At 41.8% G+C, this 18,133-nt stretch overlaps 1 protein-coding gene and 1 long non-coding RNA gene across 3 annotated transcripts in view; one reads left to right on the forward strand and one right to left on the reverse strand.

Moving 5' to 3' along the window:
- The window catches only part of MYO3B (myosin IIIB), a 460,851-nt gene that overhangs the window by 45,517 nt on the left and 397,201 nt on the right, over positions 1-18,133 (forward strand). The gene's annotated exons all lie outside the window — the stretch shown is intronic.
- On the reverse strand, positions 7,147-10,918 carry LOC112132373 (uncharacterized). Its single transcript, XR_002914174.3, has 3 exons — positions 10,750-10,918; positions 8,405-8,532; positions 7,147-7,223 (listed from the first exon to the last, which is right to left on the reverse strand). It is a non-coding gene; the product is annotated as an uncharacterized LOC112132373 (long non-coding RNA).

Raw genomic sequence — 18,133 nt, forward strand, 5'->3', positions numbered from 1 at the left:
CTGGGGGAAAATTGTGTCAGTATGAATGCACTGGCTGGGGGATAATTGTGTTGGTATGAACACACTGACTGGGGGAAGTTCTGGGGGCCTGTGGCAGGACTCTGCTGACCGTCCTGCCAACTGAACATTTAAAAATATTTAATGAGTTGGAGGACATTGGCAGCCTTTCTGTCACATTCAAGGAAGGGGTGGTTGTTGTGCTGGATGACAGGCTTGGAATCCCAAAATATCTTAGTTGTTAAAGGCAATGGGGGTCTCTAACTAGCAAATAGAACCCTTGGAAACCCTGGTGAACTGTATAGGCTGAGAGAGCCGTGACTTAATAGCCCGCGGTGAAAAATGAATTTATTTGTAACTGTAAGCCCAGTGGGGGGGTCAAATAGTAAGACCATCTTGCATGAAACATGAAGTTTGATAGAGCACCCACTACCAGCATCCCCCAAAGTGGCTCTGTCCTAGCCAGATGGAATGATGTCTTCCTTCGGAGTACCACACCAAAACTGCCACAAGGGAGTCTTACCCTGGCAGAACTCTAAACCTGAAGCTGACATTTCAAACTGGGATTCAGATACCTGGGTTCTGGTTCTGCTCCTGCTCTGTTACTATTCCATCATTTCACCTTTCAGAGGGGAATAAATGGCTACCATTCTTGAGCAAGAATGTTCTGCACTCAGATAACAGGGCTTATGTAAAGTTTTCTTAAGTATCCTCTCTACCTTCTGTGGCTTCTCAATAGACAGGAATGAGAATAGCTACCAACTGCAGGGCTGGGGCCATGCATTACAGCAGCAAGTCTCACCCAGGACAGGGTCCTCAGTCCTTGCTATAGATGAGAATACCCTGGGAGCTTTAAAAAGATACCAGTGCCTCAGGTATACATAAGTAACAAACCTAACAAACCTGCACGTTGTGCACATGTGCCCTAGAACTTAAAGTATAATAAAATAAATAAATAAATAAATAATAAAAAGATACCAGTGCCTGGGTACCATTCCCAAAGAATTTCAATTTAATTGGTTTGGGTCAAGTTCAGCATTTATATACAAATACAATTAATTTTACAAATATATTTTTGGGATAACATGCATATTATTTTATATTTACAAGTTCCCTAGATGATTCTGAAGGGGTTGAGTAAAACCCTTCCCTGAAACAACTATCAGACCCTTTTTTTGTTGTTGTTGTTGTTGATATTTTAAAACTACAGAGTCTCCCTCTGGAAATTCTTGCTCCTACCTTCCCTATTCCCGCCCCATGGTTGATAATTGAGAAATGAGAGATGATATCAACGGAAGTGTGTTGCACATTATGAAGAATGTAAAAGTAGAAAAAAGGATTCTAGCAGAATAGCCAGTGGTGGCGTTATGGGTTGAACTGTGGTGTGCCCCCCACAAACAGATATGTTGAAGTTTTAACCTCCAGTACTTTATTTGCAAACAGCGTCACGTGGACATAATTAGCTCACGTAAGATGAGGTTATACTGGAGCAGAGTTGATCCTTAACCCAATGTGACTGGTATCCTTATAAGAAGAGGAAAATTTGGACACAGACCCACACACACAACACACACACGAACATCATATAAAGACAGACACACAGGAAGACCACACTAGAAGAGGCAAGGAAGGATCCTCCCCCAGAGGCTTCAGAGGGAGCATGGCCCTACCAACACCTTGATTTTGGATTTCTAGCTTCCAGAACTGTGAAAGCATAAATTTCTGTTGTTTAAAGCCACCTGGTTTGTGGTACTTTCTTATGGCAGCCCTAGGAAACTAGTACAGTGACTATCTAGTTTGGAGTCCATTGCTCCTAGTAGCATCCTGGAGGTTTGCCTAGGGCATGGTTAGGGATGGGACAATGCGGGGAGGGAGGTAGGTATTCTTCCTAGGAGAGTCCTAGGGGTGGGTATGGGGGTTAGATTGGCCAGACTTCCATTCTTCAACCCCTAAGTGGCATTTCTGTAGAAGTCAAGACAATCTTACATAACATGCTTGGCAGGTCTCAGTCTGCTTCTAGATAGGAAGTGGGTACATGAGAGATTCTTCCTCTCCCTTGCTCCAGACAGCTGAGCCAAGAACTTCCCTTTCTATCCAGACTCTTCTGCAGTGCTCAGGGTGGAGAAGGGAGCTCTATGTTTCTTCTCTGAGGTCTTCCCAGACTCAGTACTTCCAGAATGAAGTACAGAATAAAGACATGGCTTTTAACCTTCAATCTTTCCATCTCAGAACACAGTAGTACTTGGGGGCATTGAGAGGTAGCTGTTGTGGCCTATCAGCACAGGTCCTCTGAAGTTAGGATTTCCGAGAAGATTCAGGTGTCCCTCTGGGCAAGGGTCAAGCACCTGTGGAATACGATCCGAAGAGCAGCACCATCCGCTTCTTATGTCCCAAAGGGGCTTAAAACCTGCACAGAGGGCAGGCAGCATCCTGACATCATGCTTCATCCTGGTCATGGGGAATGGGCATTGACTTCTACCAGGCCTCATCAAGGTTTTGTTCTTTATCTCCACGCCAAGCAACTGGCCCATTTAGGGTGTCTTCGTTCATTCAAGCTGCTATAACAAAATACCTGACTTAGACTGGGTAGCTTACAAACAATAGAAATTTGTTTCTCACAGTCCTGGAAGCTGGGAAGTCCAAGATCAAGATGTCATCAGATTTGGTGTCTGATGAGGGCTCACTTTCTGGTTCATAGATGGTACCTTCTTGCTGTGTCTTCACATGGGGGAAAGCATGAGGGGGTCTCTCTTAGGCCTCTTTTATAAAGGTACTAATCCCATTCATGAGAAGTCTGTCCTCATGACCTAATTTCCTCCAGAGACCCCATTTCCTATAACAATCACATTGGTGATTAGATTTCAACGTATGAATTTTGAGGGGACATAAACATTCAGACCATAGCACAAGAAATGGTAAGGAGCACTGTGTGGGGAGTCCCCTCCTGAACCCTCCTTTCTTCTTGCTTCCTCTACATCTGAACCTTCAGCTCTTGCTTCCTTTGGCCTCACATTCTTGGTGGCAAGTTTGGCTTGCTCTCTGGATTCATGGTTCCCAGCTCCCGCTCTTTCCGTGCCACCTGTTGTTTGGACTGGAAGCTCTTGTGTTCATGCTGCATTACTCATCAGTCTTGATTGGCAAGACCCCTCCTGGCTGCCCTTACTCCTACAGTCCACACTTATCTCTGATGAAAATATCTCTTTTCTTTCCTCCTTCCTTCTGGAAGAGTGAAGGGATAGGAAGTCTCCCACTTGAAGGGCTGAGGAGGGGTTTAAAATTAGTCACACCTAGGCCTCCAAGTCACAGGGATCCTATCTGCCTGATAATACTGTTTTCTATTTATGTGGTTCTGATGTCTTCAGGCTCAGTCCCATACTAGCAAGATCTGAGCTGCATACCTCTTGTGTTAGTTTTAAGAAACTGCAGTAACAAATTACCATACGTTTAGTAGTATAAAACAGCACCGATTTATTATCCTCTAGTTCTGAAAGTCAGAAGTCTGAAATGGGTCTCCCTGGGCTAAAATCAAGGTGTCATAGGGCTGTGTTTCTTTCTGGAGGCTCTAGGGGAGAATCTGTTTTCTTGCCTTTTCCACCTTCTAGAAGCTGCCTGGATTTGTTGACTTGTAGCTCCCTTCTATCTTAAAAGCCACCAATGGCTGCTTTAGTCTTTCTCACATTGCACCGCTCTGACACTGTATCTTCTACCTCCCTCTCCCCCAATTTAAAGACCCTTTTGATTATACTGGACCCACCCAGGTAATCCAGGATAATCTTCCTATTTTGTCAGCTGATTGGTAACCATACCTGCCTGTAAACTTAATCCTCCCTTGCCATATAACCTAACATATTCACAGGTTCTGGGTATTAGGACACGGACATCTTTATTCTGCTTACAACGCCTCCCAAAGCATTGCCCAAGAATTTTTAGAAACCTTCAAGAGCGTGCTCCTTATGTACTCATAGCCATTTTGAGCTATCATTATTGTGTGGCCTCTGCCTTGTTATTTCTCTGCCATCTAGTTCTTCTTTGGCCATGTTTACTGTCTGCTTATCTACCATCAGAACATCCAGGCCTTTGCGGGCTACTCATTCTGGTAACTCCCAAAGCCTCCAGTCCTGGGTGCCAAAGCACTGGGTTCCACCCAGAGGAAGGGAGGTAGCCCCTATCCTTAGCTCTGAGCCATTCTCTGCCACTTAGGTCCTTGAGCAACTCTGCTTGTGGCCAGAGCCTCACCATTTTGGCTCTCCTCTCTCAACAGAGTAACATTGACTCCCTGTATATAAACACGCCTTTCTATTTTTATCCTTATTCTTTTAAATATTCCAAGGAACTAGAGAAAAAACAAACCCACACCACTCTGCCCACCTTCCTCCACATTTCCTCTGCCCCAAACCTAACCCTTTTGGCCTCAGCAGTTTAGTAACAGATGTTCTTATTTGTATCAACATTTGCTTGAGGGAGAAGAGAAATAAGGGAGAGTTACTGACTATTCCTGTGGTCTCCAGTGCGGGAACATCTGAACCAATCCCTTGGAGTGAAGACAGAAAATATTAGAACTTCTGTTCCTAAGTATTTCAAATCAAAAAACAAGAAAAACAAGAAACAAATTATGCTTTCCTATTACTAAGTATAAAGATGATCACTGCTGCCTTTGCTCAGTCCAAACATCGGACAGTCCTGTCTGGTTGGGTTTACAGATGAATCATGAGGGAGCTCCACAGCAAAAAGGCTGAGGAAGCTCCACTTGTGGGTTCAGTTCTAGAATTCTGGAAAGCATTTTCATTTAAGGTGCCTCGTTAGTGGTTATATGGCAAATGTCCTTGAGTTTCAACTAAAGAGAACTTCACAAAATGGACAAGTGGCTTTCAAAGATTTCTGTAAAGAAACCTCAGACTGAATCTAATTCTACTAATACAAGCAAAAGTGAGCAACAGAAAAAAATGGCTGAAATGCTGACACTTCTCCTCCTATGACAAGCTCTTCATCAGCCACTTGAGGTTTAGAACAATGACAGGCTAATCAGATCTGACAAGAAATCATTAAAAAATTCAAAATTATCGTGAAGACTATTGGAAATACGGATTTATATCCACTATTATTGATGATGAGCCCTCTTCATAAGTGTGTTTTATGCATGAAGTTATTAGCATGACACCATCAAAATTATTCAGCATTTAGATCAGAAAGATAAATTACTACAATTCAACTACAAAATATTTTGGGGGTACTGTTAAAACATGTTATTTATTTCATCTTATTCATTTTAAAATTTAGTAACACTTGTACACAATTGATAAGAAAGGAAATAGTTACTGGACCATATATACTCAACATTTGTTACTGATGAAGTGTGCAGTCAAAAACGTTTGGAGACCACTGTCTTAAAGCAGTAGCTTTGGGCCCCATTTCAGCCAATGTGAAATGGGAGCATTCCCTGACCCCCATCGCAGGATGTGACAGGGGTGTGGCTTTTCTGTCCGGTTGCTCCTGCTGCTCAAACCCATTACAGGAAGGGGGACATGCAGATGGACAGGTGCAGGAGCCCAAGCGGGCGTGTGTTACAGTGCATTCCTTTAGGTTTGCCATCCATGGATGGCTTAAGTGTTAACTAGCTCAGTAGATCTTCTGCCTTTTTGCAAGGGTAGAGGGCCAGTGTGACAGCCTTCTGTATCCCGAGCTCTTGTCCAGTGTCGCGGAAGAATTGGGTCACACACAGACTTGAAGAATGTTGAATGCGGGGTTTTATTGGATGGTGGAGGTGGCTCTCAGCAGGACGGATGAGGAGCTGGACAGGGGATGGAGTGGGAAGATGATTTTCCCCTGGAGTTTGGCTGTCTAGCGGCCGCCTCTCCCACTGTCCTGAGCCGAACTTCTGATGTTCAGACACTCCTTCTCTTCTCATGCCGTTCTGCCATTGGTCTGCTTGTCTGCGTTTCTCCTTCTGGAGCCTGGGGTTCAAGGTTTATATGGGTACAGGTGAGGGGGTGTGGTGGGCCAAAAAGCAACTTTCTGGGGTACAAAAACAGGAATGCCTGTTTTCACTTACGGCCACGGGTATTCAGGCTTGAGGGTGGGGCCTTTGTCAGGGAACCGCCCTCTTCTACCCAGTATTGCCCTGTCTCCTGTCCGTGTCAACTGTACATAGCTTTTTTACAATTGTTTGTCCCTTCACAATTTACATTTACTGTCTTATACAGTTTCTTTGAATCTTTACTGCAACTCTGATAGGTATGGTTTTTTTTTTCTTCATGTTAGAGTTCAGAGGATTCAGGACTCAGTGTCATGATTGGCTCAAGGACACACAGTTAATAAAAACAAATAAGTGGCAAAGGGCAAGCTTGAAGGGATCTGCATTCAATCAAGATTGATTGCAAAATGCACCATTTTTAGGAAAATGGTTTTTATGGGTTGAATCGTGTTTCTCAGAAAAGAAACATTGAAGTCCTAATCCCCAGTGTCTCAGAATTTGACCTTATTTGGAAATAGGGTCTTTGCAGAAGTAATTAAGCTGAGTGAAGTCATCAGGGTGGACCCTAATTCAATATGACTGGTGTCTTTATGGAAAGGAGTTAATTTAGACACAGAGACAGACACGTAGAGGCCCAGGAACACCTGGGCTACCAGAAGCTGAAAGAGGCAAGGAAGGATCCTTCCCTTACAGGTTTTAGAAGGTGAATGGTCTTGCTGAAACCTTGACTTTGGACTGCTAGTTTCCAGAATTGTAAGACAATAAATTTCTGTTTTTCTAAGCCAGCTGGTTTGTGGTGCTTTGTTATAGCAGTTCTAGGAAACTATGGTCCATTGCTCTGAAAAAAGTCTAGGATCCAAAAGCAGCTAAAACCACTGATATAAACCAGTACAACCATAAGCAGAGGAGGAAGCCCAGAGACTGAGAGTGAGTTTTCCTAGGTGATACGGCTAGTTAGAGAGATGGCTAGTTAGATCCATGGCTGGATCTCATGCATTCTGACTCCTAAGTTCAACTTTAAGGCCAGGAGAAGTAAATGTGGGGAAGTTGGCTTACCTCTCTCATCATTAGGCTTGGTGATCTGCCTTGATCTGGCATAGTTCACCATTCTTCCAATGACTTCAAAGGAACAAATGGAAAATATGTTGCATCTTTGCCTTGATGATAATGCACTTACCTGAAGATCACAGTCCTCCTGCTGGCTCCACCCTTCACTCCCTTCCTTTCCACAGTTTGCATGTTATCACTTCAGTGTCTATTAAAAAGGAAAAACACCCAACTGTTACTAAATATGTATATCTACAAGGAAATAGTTCATTGGATTGGTAATAATATGCTCTCCAACTGGAAAGGGATTTTAAAAGTCAATGCACCTGGCACAAAATTGTAAGTAAGGAAAGAATGACCTTAAGGGAAAAATGTTTGCCAAATGAGTTTGGCAAAATACAAGACATTTAATTAAAATTATTTTAATTCTCTAAGAGCATGTGTATGGGTAGTGGCCTACTTACACATGGACTATAAGTTCATGCTTGGAACTAGTTTATTCAATCATTTATTAAATATGTTTTGAGTATTTACTATGGTCAGGAACTATATCAGGCATGGCAGTAAACAAAACAGTCCCTGTCCTCATGGAGCTTACATTCTAGAGGGGGAAAGAAATAATAAACAAGTAAAAATAAATAATATGCTAGGTGACAATATGTGCCCGTATGAAGAAAAATAAAGTGAGATAAAGAGAATACAGAGTGACAGTTAGGGTGGGGTTTGTTATATAATGTGCTGAGAGAAGGCTTCTCTGATAAGATGAAGAAAAATGTCTCAAGGGAATAAGGGAGCAAGCCACATTTAGAGGAAACATAAGTGCAAAGGTCCTGAGGTGGGAATGAGGTGGGAACATGGTGGAGACGTTTTAGGAATAGCAAGGAGACCAAGGCAGCTGGAGCACATGAGAACAGTGGAGAGTGGTAGATAATGATGCCCTGGAGAGAGCTGGGGACAGATCATGTAGTGCCTTATGAGTTATTGTAGTGATTTTGAATATTTCTGTGAATGAGATAGGAAGCCATTAGGGTTTGGAGTAGAAAAGTAACATGAATTAGCTTCTGTTTTAAAGGGGTCTTCTGCATACTATGTGGAGAATAGAACATTAGGGAAGGAGGTGGTAAGAGTAGAAGCAGAGAATCAAGGTAAGAGGCTCTTGTCATAATTTAAGTAAAGGAGAATGGCAGCTTGGACCAAGGTGGAGGTAGTGAGACATAGTTGGATTATGGATATAATTTGGAGGTAGTGCTGATAGGATTGCTTATGGATTGGATGTAGGGTATGAGAGGGAGAGAGGACTTAGTGAAAATCTCAAGATTTTTGACTTGAGCAACTGCAGAACAGGAGTTTGCATTTTCCAAGTTGGAGATGGTTGAGCAAAGAGCTAACCTGGTGGGAGTATGCAGCCGAATCGAGTTCCTTTTCAGACATTAAGTTTGAGACGCAAATTTGTCATCTGAGTGGCGACATTGAGTATGCAGTTGATACAAGTCTGGAGTTCAGCGGAGACACCTAGACTGGAGACATAAATGCAGGAGTCATCAGAGTCTAGATATTTAATGTCATGGGATGAGTAGAATTTACCTGGGCAGTGGGTGTGTGTACAGAAGACAAGAGCTCCTGAGGGCTACTCCCACACTGATAGATAAGAAAGATGAGGAAAAACCGGGAAAGGAGTTTGAGAAGGAGTAGCCATTGAGATAAGAGAAGAATAAGAGGATAGTATTCCAGAAGCCAAGGAAGAAAGCGTTAAGAGAGTAAATGATCAACTGTATCAAATGCTCCTGAGTCAAGCAAGGTGAAGATTGAGATTTCACCATTGGATATGACAACTCGGAGAAAACTGGTGATGCTGTAAAGAACTGTTCTGGGGAGGGGAGGGCGGGCAGTGATAAGATGGCTGATTAGATGCAGCCAGGAAGTGCCTCTCCTACTGAGAGAAAACAAAATATGCAGTAAATCATCATACTTCAAACAGATCTTTTGAGAAAAAACACTGAAAATTGATAAGAGAGATGATGCAGACACCAAGATTGAAGAGGGAGGAAGCTGGGAAGCCCACATGGAGTCACTGAGCACCAGGACCAGCTCCTGGTACTGAAAAGGTTCTCAGGAAGGGGTGAATGAAGGAACTCTTTGGCACTACACTCCTGCCACAAACCTCTGGGATCCTAGCTAGAAAAGATCCCATGATCCCTATAGACATTTAGATGGACAGGAGGAGCTGCCTGTAGAGTAGGCAGAAGTAGAGCTGGAACCTGCATGGCGCCCAGAAGGTTACACTCATGTGCGGCAGCTGCAGCAAAACACCATAGACGCCCACCCGCCAAGGCTCTCCATCTTACTCTGAATGACCACAGCCCTCACTGACTGCCAACCTGAGAGAGAGCAGAGCTGCCTTTCCTGTGGGACTGGGGTGCATCTGACCTGCATGCTCCCAGTGTCTGCTGGCCCCTCCCAAGGCCTCCTGCCTGGCTGCTCCCACAAGAGGGTGCACACAACAGAGCCACCACTGTCCTACCTGCGTGTTTTGCTAGTGGGCTGGGAGCAGTTCATCATCACCCCCAGCACAGCTGGTGCTTGACCCAGAGGGGTCAGAGGACAAAGCCACAGGCCTTGTTCCAACTTCCCAGGGTGTGAGCACACCACCCAGGGATATTGAGCTGAGATCTGTGGCCAGAGCTTGAGTGAGAGAGGAGGCCTCACTCTCAGAACACAGAGAGGAGTGAGGCACAGGTTCATGTGCCAGCATGGGAACTGGGTATCCCACCCTGTTCAAGACCAGTCTGGGAAGAGTGTAGCCTGTTGGCTAGCCACAGCTTCTACCTGAGGGAGCCCCATATCCCTGAACACCTGGAATGGTGCAGCAATCTGGGTGCAGAAGGTTTAGGACAAAACTAGTTGAGTGGGCCTGCTCCTGGGGCAGACACTGGAGGGAGATCTGATTTGGGAAGACAGAGCTGGGCAGACCCCATAGTCCTCTGCTGGGATAAAAGCCCCAGGCCACAGGTGCCACACCAGCTGCACACCCATGGCACTACTGCCCTGCCTGGGGATCCTACGCCCTTGACTCGTTGCATCACCAGAACACCTGCACACATACTCCATCACCCGCTCTGACTCTGCCAACCTCAGAGAATGAGTGGGTCTCCTTGTGACCTAACCTTTGGCTTGAGCCGTTGCTAAAAGAGGTGGGAGTAGAGCCCGCTAGGGTCCCCTTGGGGTGAAGAAACACAGATGCAATGTCAGTGATTGTAGGAGCCTCCCTGAAAACCCAGGAGTGGACTTGGTAAGGGAGTCATCTCTTGTGCACCTCCCCCCTTCCCCCACCATCCCTCCCTGCCCAGAGCACTGCTGTGCACACACTGAAGTACAAAAAAGGTACATAACTAAGAGCCTATCTGCTGGCCCTTACTCTTAGGCACTGCCTACTGGATTGCAGCCTGAATTATACAAAAATAAGTTCCTTCAGCACCCAACACCTGTGAAACTCAATACAGGAAATTAGCTACAACCAAGGAACTCATATAGAGCACTGGCCCTCTGAAAGCACCAGAAACGAAGCCAATTGACTGTGTACAGCATACAAAGCAGTCAAACCCTGAAGGGAAAAAGAAACCCCAGAACCCCATTCAAGCAACAGCAAAGTCAAAAAGAAAAACACCAGGCCCCTGAGATGAGAAGCAATGAGCCAAAGAGCTCTGGCAATTCAAGAAATCAGAGTGTTTCCTTACCTATAAAGGATTGTACTAGCTCCCCAGCCATAGATCCTCACCAAATTGAAATGTCTGAAATGACAGATGTAGAGTTAGGAATCTGGATGGCAAGGAGGCTCAACAAGATTCAAGAGAAAGTTGAAATTCAATCCAAGGAAGCCAGTTGTTAATACAAGAGTTGGAAGATGACATAGCCACTTTAAGAAAGAATCAAACTGAACTTCTGGAATTGAAAAATTCACTACAGGAATTTCAAAATACAGTGGAAGCCTGAACGACAGACTAGACCAAGCTGAGAATTTCAGAGCTTGAAGACTAGCCGTTTGAATCAACCCAGTTAGACAAAAATAAAGAAAAATGACTTAAAAAAATGAACAAAGCCTTTGAGAAATAGATTATCTAAAGAGACCAAACCTATGACTCATTGGCATTCCTGTGAGAGAAGGAGAGAGAGTTAGCAATTTGGCTAACATATTTGAGGATATAGTCCACAAAAATTTCCCCAATTTCACAAGAAAGGTTAATATGCAAATTCAAAAAATTCAGAGAACCTCTGTGAGATACTATATAAGATAGCTATCCCTAAGATGCATAGTAATCAGACTTTTCAAGGTCAATGTGAAAGAAAAATCTTAAAGGCAGCTTAAGAAAAGAGTCAGATCACTTACAAAGGGAACCCCATTATGCTAACAGTGGACTTCTCAACAGATATCTTACAAGCCAGAAGAGAATGGGGGCATATTTTCACCATTTTTCAAAGAAAAGAAATTCTAACCAAGAATTTCATATCCCACCAAATCAAGATTCATAAGCAAAGGAGAAATAAATTTTTTTCCAGGTAGGTAATCATGAAGGAAATTGATTTCCACTAGCCTGCTACCACAAAAATACTGTTAAGGACATAGCCCACAGACTCTATAAAGCAACTACACAATTGAGACTACAAAGCAACCATATGGGCTGGTTGTTATTAGCAACCAGCTAATAACATCATGACAGGATCAAAACCTCACATAACAATATTAACCTTGAATGTTAATGGTCTAAATGCCCCACTTAAAAGGCACAGAGTGGCAAGTTGAATAATAAAACAAGACCCAACTGTCTGCTGACTTCAAGAGACCTATCTCACCTGTAATGGCACCCATGGACTCAAAGTAAAGAAATGAAGAGCTATCATGCAAATGAAAAATAAAAAAGAGCAGGGGTCATTGTTCTTATATTAGATAAAACAGACTTTAAACCAAGAATAGTAAAAAAGGACAAAGAAGGGCATTACATAATGATAAAAGATTCAATTCCTCAGAAATAATTAACTATCCTAAATATATATGCACTCAACGTTGGAACACCCAGATTTATAAAACAAGTACTTCTAAATGTATGAAAAGACTTAGACACAATAATAGTGGGGGACTTCAACACCCCACTGACAGTGTTAGATCATCAAGGCAAAAAACTAAGAAATTCTGGACTTAAATTTGACACTTGACCAATTGGACCTAATAGATGTCTACAGAATATTCCACCCCACAATCACAGAATATACATTCTTCTCATCTCCGTACAGAACATACTCTGATCAACTGCATTCTCAGCTATAAGACAAGTCTTGATAAATTCAAAAAAATTGAAATAATACCAACCATACTCTTGGACCACAGTGGAATAAAAATAGAAATCAATACCAAGAAGATCTCTCAAAACCACACAATTGCATGGAAACTAAACAACTTGCTCTTGAATGACTTTTGGGTAAATAACAAAATTAAGGCAGAAATCAAAAAATTATTTAAAATAAATGGTAACGGAGATGCAACATACGAAAATTTCTGGGATGCAGCAAAACCATTGTTAAGAGGGAAGTTTATAGTGCTAAACACGTATGTCAAGAAGTTAGAAAGATCTCGAATTAACAATCTAACATCACACCTAGAGGAACTAGAAAAACAAGAACAAACCCCAGAGCTAGCAGAAGATAAGAAATAACTAAGAGTGGAACAGAGCAAAATAGAGGCTCCAAAATACAAAGGATCAATGAAACCAAAAGTTGGTTATTTGAAAAGATAAACAAGATCAATAGACCACTAATTAAGTTAAAGAAAAGAGAGAAGACTCAAATAAACACAATCAGAAGTGACAGAGGTAACATTACAACCAATCCCACAGAAATACCAAAGGTCTTCAGAAACTTATGGACACCTTCATGCACACAAACTAGAAAATCTAGAGGAAATGGATAAATTCCTGGAAATGCACAACCTCCCAAAATTGAGTCAGAAATTAATTGAAACCCTAAACAGATCAATAACAAGTTCTGAAATTGAATCACTAATTAAAAATTTTAAAAACCTGGCAACCTAAAAAGCCATGGACTAGATGGATTCCCAGCTGAATTCTACCAGACAAACAAAGAGCTGATACCAATCCTACTGAAATAATCCACAAAAGTCAAGGAGGACAGACTCCTCCCTAACTTATTCTGTGAAGCCAGCATCACTCTGATACCAAAATCTGGCAATGACACAATGAAAAAAGAAAACATCAGGCCAGTATCCCTGATGAACATAGATACAAAAATCCTCAACAAAATACTGGCAAACTGAAGCTGGCAGAACATCAGAAAGTTAATTCATTACAATCAGGTAGACTTTCTTCCTGAGATGTAAGGTTGGTTCAACATATGCAAATCAATAAATGTGATTCACCACATAAACAGAATTAAAATAAGAAATCATATGATCATCTCAATAGATATAGAAAAAGCTTCTGATAAAATCCGATATTCAGTTAAGACAAAAATCCTCAAAAAACTAGGCATCAAAGGAACATCCTGAAAATAATGAGTCATCTATGACAAACCCACAGCCAACATGATACTGGATGGGAAAAAGCTGGAAGCATTTCCCTTAAGAACTGGAACAAGACAATGATGCCCACGTTCACTATTTCTATATGTCATAGTATTGGAAGTTCTAGCCAGAGCAGTCAGAGGAGAAAAAGAAATAAAAGGCACCCAAATAGGAAAAGCAAAAGACAAATTATCTCTCTTCACTAATGATATGATTTGATACCTAGAAAGCCTTAAACCTTAAAGACTCCACCTAAAAGGCTCCTAGAACTGATAAACGACTTCAGTAAAGCTTCAGGATACAAAATTATTGTACAAAAATCAGTAGTATTTCTATACACCAATCTTGTTCAAACTGAGAGCCAAATCAAGAACACTGTCCCATTTACAATACACACACACACACACAACCTAGGAATTCATCTAACCAAGGAGGTGAGAGATCTCTATGAGGATAACTAAAAATGAAACACTGCTGAAAGAAATCATGGATGACACAAACAAATGGAAAAACATTCCATACCCATGGACTGGAAAAATCAACATTGTTAAAAAGGCCATTCTGTCCTTTAGCAATCTGTAGATTCAACACTATTCCTATGAAACTACCGATGTCATTTTTCATAGAATTATAAAAAACTATTCTAAAATTTATATGGAACAAAAAAATAGCCCAAATAGCTGAAGCAATCCTAAGCAAAAAGAACACAGCCAGAGGCATCACGTCACTCAACTTCAAACTATACTGCAAGGTTACAGTAGCCAAAAAGCATGGTACTGGTACAAAAACAGTCACATACACCAGTGGAACAGAATAGATTACCCAGAAATAAAGCCACTATAACCATCTAATCTTCAACAAAGTCAACACAAATAAGCAATGGGGAAACGACTCCCTTTTCAATAAATCGTGCTTGGATAACTGGCTATCCTTTTGCAGAAGAATGAAGCTAGACTCCTACCTATTGCCATATACAAAAATTAACTCAGGATGGATTAAAAACTTATGACCTAAAACTATAAAAAATCCAACTGGAAGCCTAGGAAATGCTATTATGGACATTGGCCTTGGCAAAGAATTTATGACAAAGTCCTCAAAAGTAATTGCAATGAAAACACAAATTGACAAGTGAGACATAATTAAACACAAATTGATAATGGGACACATTAAGCTTTTGCATAGCGAAATAAAATATCAATAAATGGATAACTTACAGAATGGGAGAATATATTCACCAACTATGCACCCACAAAGGTCAAATATCCAGAATGTGTAAGGAACTTAAATAATCTAACAAGCAAAAAACATACAATCCCATTAAAAAGTGGGCAAAGGACATGAAGAAGACACACAAGCAGCCAACAAACATGAAAAAAAATGCTCAACACCACTAATCATCAGACAAATGCAAATCAAAACAACAATGAAATATCTCACATTAGTCAGAATGGCTAGTATTAAAAAGTCAAAAAATAACATGTTGGTGAGGCTGCAGAGAAAAGGGAATGCTCATACACTATTGATGGGAATGTAAATTAGTTAAGCAGTGGAAAGCAGTTTAGAGATTTCTCAAAGAACTAAAAGTAGAATGACCATTCAACCTAGCAATCCCATTACTGGGCATATGCCCAAAAGAAAAGAAATCATTCTACCACAAAGACACATGTGCATGTATGTTAATTGCAGCACCATTCACAATAGCAAAGACATAGGTGCCCATCAGTGGTGGATTGGATAAAGAAAATGTGGTACATATATATCATGGAATACTATGCAGCCATAAAAAGGGATAAAATCATGTTCTTTGCAGCAGCATGGATGCAGCTGGATGCTATTATCCTAAGCGAATTAATGCAGAAAGAGAAAACTAAATGCCATATGTTCTCACTTAAAAGTGGCAGCTAAACATTGGGTACCTACGGACATAAAGATTGGAACAGTAGACACTGGGTACTACTGGAGTTGGGAGGGGAAAAGAAGGGTTGAAAAACCACCTATTGGGTACTGTGCTCACTACTTGGGTGATGGGACCAATTGTACCCCAAACCTAAGCATCACACACTATACTTATGTAACAAACCTGCACATGCACTCTGTCAATCTAACATAAAAGTTGACATTTTCTAAAAAAGAATTCAGTTGAGAAAAAGAGCTGTTTTGATGGAGTATGGGGATAAAAACCAAATTGGAATGGGACCTGGGGTGCTGGCAATAGCCTATTTCTTGACTCTAGTGGGTAATTATACTAGTGTTGGGTTATGTGTGATATATTTCATAGTAAGAAGAGAGGGGAAACAAAAACAGTCATTTGAGATAGTGAGCACAGACACTCTTATGAGAAGTTTGCTTTAAAGTGAAGCAGAAAAATGGGATGGCACCTGGAGAGGAAAATAAAGAACATTTTTTCTTTTCTTTCTTTTCTTTTTGTTTTTGTTTTTGTTTTGAGACGGAGTTTCACCCTTGTTGCCCAGGCTGGAGTGCAATGGCACGATCTTGGCTCACTGCAACCTCCGCCTTCTGGGTTGAAGCAATTGTCCTGCCTCAGCCTCCCAAGTAGCTGGGATTACAGGCATACACCACCACGCCCAGCTAATTTTGTATTTTTTAGTAAAGACGGGGTTTCTCCATGTTGGTCAAGCTGGTCTCGAACTCCTGGCCTCAAGTGATCCCACCCGCCTCAGCCTCCCAACGTGCTGGGATTACAGATGTGAGCTACCACGCCCAGCCAAGAGTACATTTTTTCAAGACCAGCCTAGGCAACATAGCGAGACCCTGTCTCTACCAAAAAAAAAAAAAACCTGGACATGGTGGCGAGCACCTATTGTCTTAGCTACTTGGGAGGCTAAGGAGGGAGAATTGATCCCGTCACCAGATTGAGGCTGCAGTGAGCTATGATTTTGCCACTGTATTCTAGCCTGGGCAACAGAGTGAGTTTCAATGGTCATCACTACATGTGTGTTTTAAGTAGGGAGACTGCCAGTACACATGCATAATCCCATGATATGTGTGCTAAGTGGCCACATATAATGTGATCTTTCATCATGAAGTGTACACAGTATAAAAAGTTTTAGGAGAAAATGCCTGGTTGTGGCATGATGCTACGTTTAGCATTGTTCCGCATTGTTTCATGCTACATAGGATGATTTGATCCTGTCAGCATTTAATCTGCACCTTTTTGGCTGATGGTACAAATGTCTAAGAATGACATAGATTAGGCAGGCTTAATCAAAGTTCAAATATATAAATGTTTAGGAAGATTGGAAATAGAATATAGGATAGCATCAATAGAAGATATATATGTGTGTATATATATATATGTGTGTGTGTATATATATGCATCTACAATGTATGAAGGACTACTCAAAGCTGGGGAGATGTGGTGATCAGTGAGGCAGTGCTTCTGCCCTTGAGCGTTTGCAGTCTGTTTGAAACTCCATATTATGACTAAGTGTACACATCAGACAGAATGGAATGAAGGTATAAAGAAAGGGCTTTGGAAACGTAAAGGGGAAAATGATTAATTTTGACCAAAGAGATCCAGGAAGGCCTTGTACCTCATTTAAGCTGAACCTACAAGGGACAGAATTTTCAAAAGGATGGGGATTGGGGCCAAAGTGATCCTTCAGAACGTTAGTGAGAGCATTAGCAAAGGAATAGCTGTGCAAAAGTGGGTCCAGGTCTGGAGTTGCTGGGGTGAGAGATGGGGCTAGAAGGTTACCTTAAGAACAGAATGCTTAGCATCTTGGTAGCCATGCAGAGCCATTGGGTGGGACTCTGGGGAACTGGAAGCCATCAGCTGCTTTGAGAACAGTGACAAGAAATTTACTTGTGTTTTAGAAAGATCCTTCTAGAGACAGTAAAGATGAGTTGGGGAAAATAGGAGGGAGGAGGCAAGGTGAAATGTGAGGAGGCTGTAACAAGGTTGTAACAAGCAAATCAGCACAGGGCAGAGGACGGGACAGTGAAGTAAGAGTTGGCCATGTGGACTTGGTGACTGGTTGTGTGACAGGTTCTGAGGGCTAGGGAGAAATCAAAGCTGATCCTTGTCCACATTTGGGTAGATGTGCATCCATGGACAATGTATGGAAGCCACCCTCTAAATCTGGGGGTCCCAGTCAGAACCCTGGGCCTGTGCTCTTTCCTGTTCAGGTTGCTACTCTAGCATCATCTTTGCTCACTCCTTTGTGTATTTAGGCCCATTTGTGTATTTGGTTATCTCTCTCCCAGGATGTAAGAGCCTTTGAGGTCTAGGACTATAAATTTCTGAATTTTTGTATCTGTCGTAGCACCTAGCACCACATTTAATGCATACTTAATCTACTCAAAATACTTTTAAATTTAAAATTAAAACATGATTTTGATGTTACCAATGATCATTTGATCATTGCGTCATTAAATGACTTGAAGGATAAATTGGTTTGGTAGAAATTAGGAGATGGTAAAAAATTGGAGGGGCTAAGCAGCAGGAGATCTTAGAACCAGACTTTGGTTATTTATTGCTGTGTAACAAACAACCCGAACACTTAGCAGCTTAAATAACAATTTGTGGT

The sequence above is a fragment of the Pongo abelii genome, chromosome 11, assembly GCF_028885655.2.
Source record: "Pongo abelii isolate AG06213 chromosome 11, NHGRI_mPonAbe1-v2.0_pri, whole genome shotgun sequence".
Classification (NCBI taxonomy): domain Eukaryota; kingdom Metazoa; phylum Chordata; class Mammalia; order Primates; family Hominidae; genus Pongo; species Pongo abelii.